Raw genomic sequence first — 3,962 nt, forward strand, 5'->3', positions numbered from 1 at the left:
GAGACAAGCCAGGATGCCGCTGGCCCTCTTGGCCACCTGGGCATCCTGCTGGCTCCTATCCAGCCCCCTCTCGACCAACCCCCCCAGGGCCTTTTCTGCTGGGCAGCTTTCCAGCCCCTCTGCCCCATGCCTGGAGCGTTGTGTGGGGTTGTGGTGACCCCAGGGCAGCACCCGGCCCTTGGCCTTGTTGACCCTCACCCAGCTGGGCTGGGCCCATGGACCCAGCCTGGCCAGGTGCAGCGGGGTGGGAAGCAGGACCCCACCAGGGCTGCGTGGTGGGCTGAAGCTCCAGTTATGAAGGACATTGACTGCGGGGGCTTCTCTTGGTGCAGCCTCTGGTTTGTTCCTGTTCTCGGGTCGGCCACGTGAGCGCTGCCGTTTTGTCCCCAGAACCACCGAGCTGGAAGCCGGCCTGCAAGGAAATCCTGGGCTTGCGGAGGACTAGGGATTAAGAAATTTTAACCATAATGTTTTCACATGACAAATGCAGAGTATTTTTTAAGCAAGTGAAATACCTCATAAAACCTTGTGGGTGCTCTTAGAACTTCCAAAGCCTGAGGGTCAGCCCACTTGACACTGTTACGCTCAGTTATTCTTGCACAACCAGCCATTCTCTACAAGTTTTTGCCAGGAACCCATGCGTTTTGCATGGACTGTTTCAGTGATTTATTGTGGACCTCGCTGCTGGGCTGGTCAGGTAACTGTAACCGGTAATCTTCATTCCCGGCCAAATTAAGCCTAGTTCTGTACAGCAAAGCCAACAGCAGGTGGAGATTAGAAATCCCCCAATCCAAGGAACAGCGGAATGAGAAAGCAAACTAATGCTCACGTCTGCACGTTTTTTAAAGGGAAAGGTGATCAGGGCGATACAGATTTACAAGCTCTAGACATCTTCATTTACATAATAAATTCTACACCTTCTCTAAACATCTGTCCTCCAGAGAGACACCGCCGCAGATCCCGGTGTTTGTATCGCTCACAAATCCTGTACCGCCAGCTCTCCGGGTAGTTAAATGCTGACTTTTGCAGCGTGAGGCCAAGGCAGGAGTGACAGGAGCTGAGCAAATGAAGACGTAGCTGAAAAAACATCATAAGCAGTCTACAAGGTGCCCAAGGAATATTTCCTTCTACCTGAAGTACAATCTTTTTCCTCAGGATTTCACAGGATCTTGCAGAAAAACTTCCATGATTCAAATGAACCATCTCCAATAAGAGATATTAATGGATATGTAGCAGGATTTGTAGGTTGTCAATAGGCTGGAAAACAGCTACTATTTAGCACTTGTCTGCAATGGTTTTCAAAATATTCACCAAGGATCTAAGCCACTGCCCAGTGTTGTGTGAAGAGTGGAAAGAGTCAAGGCCCTCTGCCGTGCTTTGTTAGCTTGCTGTGCTCCCTTACTTCTGCAGCATTTTTCAGAGCACCTCGATCAGGCTGAGGACGACTTTGCTCGCCTCGTGAGAGCTGAAGGGCAAAGTAGGCCTGGCAAAGCTGGAACCCTTCTGCCTCCAGACACTCACCAACTCCAGGGCTGTTGTTCGCCCCAAACACAGGAGAGCAACACATTAACAGCCGAGACCAACCATATTTCGAGGTAGAATCATTCCGTCGCAGAGGTGCGGTCCCTGCCTGGCTTGCCTCCGTGTGCCTTTGCAGGCTTTCCTCTGGTTTGCACTCCCGCATTGCCAGCATTAATGAGGTAAATGCAGCCGTACTACTCGCACGTCACAAGTCTGGATTTTAGTATGGACAGATAAAACATGCCAGAGATGTATTGGCGTACCCCAGTACAGTCATCGTTACCAGCAGAGGTCTCATTTGAAAAGACACCAAGCACCCTGAGCTCTCACTGGAGCGCAGGGCACTCGTCAGCTTGCTGCAGGAGGCAAAATAACGAGTTGTTGTTTATATTCTGCTCCTCGTCCGAGGACCTGGCAGCCCACAGTATTCTTTATGAATTGTTTGTTATACAATTGCACGGGAGAATAGTATCTCCAGAAGTCCCTTCCTGACTGTGGTTTGCACTTGTATAGGTTCAGGATTTCACGGAAGGTAGAAGCTGTGCCAAGGCCCTCAGGTTACCAGAGCCAGCTAAGAGCTGGTCTGCATGCTCTGTTGCTTCTCTATGTCCATCGTTATTTCAGAGACCAAAGCTCCCAGAGGTACACGTCGTAGCTCACTGCAAACAGGGGTGGAACAGGCAACAGCACATCTTATACAGCAGTCATGTTTTTCCAGGAAATGATAAATGAATATTTTACTCCTGGGAGCAAATCCAATTTGCTAATTCACCCACTAGAACAAAGTAGTGCAAGAGGTACCGAGCCCTTTTATAGCTGAAAACAACAGCCTGATGCCCCCTCTCCCTGTATTGCGCGGATATCACCGATTTCTACATAGGCTGCAAACTCTGCGCAGGGCAAATCTCTTCTCATTTGTGGCTTGTTTTCAGGCAGCAGACTTGTGATTTATGGTCAGCTACTTCCAGAGCCAGCAAATGGGGATGCTGCGTCTGTTCTCTCAAGCCCGGTGAAGTCGCAGAGTATTTCAGGTTCTCGTATGTCTGTGTTTGAACACCGTGAATATTTCCCCTGGTAAAATCCTGCTATAACATGTAGCATAACAAAAGCTGTGTAAGTGTGCCTGAATTCAAAGGAGCGATAAAACTGATGACATGGAGTTAATAGTATGTTCTTGGCATTCACCTCAAATTCTGGGACTCTCCAAAATGCTTTTCACTGTATCAGAAAGGCAGCACTGGGCACTGCTCCGGGTAGGTAATTCTGTGGACTGTTCCACACAGGGTTTCTCAGGCCTTCAGATTTTGACTCTGCTTCCCGTTTCCACCGTCAGCTGTCTGCATAAGCACCCTGGGAATCTTTGCACTCATTAGTGCGGCAGCGCAGAGCACTTACAGCAATGCAATTACCCATGCGGTGGCTTGCAGGGTATTTCAGGCATCTGCAGAGGACCGGTCTGCAGATGGCCCTATCAGAAGAAGAGAGCGCATAAAACCAGGATCAGACCATCGCTTTCTGTGTCTAGACACATCCTGGAAATCCTCTGGAGGTTAGGGGTTGCACGGCACAGGAGGAGAACTGCTGGCTTCACCCAGCGATACAATACATCCTTCCAAATACATCTTGAACGGGTGCACAGTTTGTTTGGCACGTGTTTAAATTACAAATTACCTAAATGACCAAAGTTCTGTCATACCATAAAACGGTCTATTGCTGTATCCTCAGATGAAACATAAAAGTTCATAATGTTTGGACAACGAAAGAAAAAATGCTCTGTTACGACAACTAAGGACAAAAACTTCAGATTTTTCCGTGTCTGCTCAGGAAATACTGACACCACAGAAGGTAGTAGGGAGTATTTCATCAGTATTGTACGGTGCCGAATCAGCGCTGAGCAGTAAAGGGGGGGGGAGGGTGTATATGGGGATATTCTCTTCCACCTGCTGACCCTCGGGTTCCAAGTCGTCGCAGTGAGCTGTTTGTCATTGGGACCCTGTGACCCAATGCTACACGCCGCATCCGGGACCCCTGCAAAGGGTTCTCCTTCTCTGTCACTGCCAGAAGGAAATTTCCCTGTATTATTTTTCCGAGCCAATGGGTAAGAAAAGCAGGGTACCCACAAATCTGTTCTTACAAACCAGTTTCCAAGAGCTGCAAAAAAGCAACTGGAATGAGATTGGTATAAAACCACTGGGGCCGCATGCTAGGGCACGATAGTCTGGCATCAGGTGTGCCAGCCCCATCAGGAGGATCCACACCGCCCTGACCGTCCCTCCGGCTGCTTGGCGGCTCCCCGACCTTGCTGGGAGAGCCGTACGAATCGCTTTCTCTCCGCGGGGCGTTACGCAGGAGGAATGCTAGGTACTGCACGCAGAGGAAAAAAGCCGGTTTCTATCCTTCCTGGCTGCACGGCGTGCTGGGGAGCGTTTGTGGAAGGTGCC

The sequence above is a fragment of the Egretta garzetta genome, unplaced genomic scaffold (assembly GCF_000687185.1).
Source record: "Egretta garzetta isolate BGI_Z169 unplaced genomic scaffold, ASM68718v1 scaffold228, whole genome shotgun sequence".
Classification (NCBI taxonomy): Eukaryota; Metazoa; Chordata; class Aves; order Pelecaniformes; family Ardeidae; genus Egretta; species Egretta garzetta.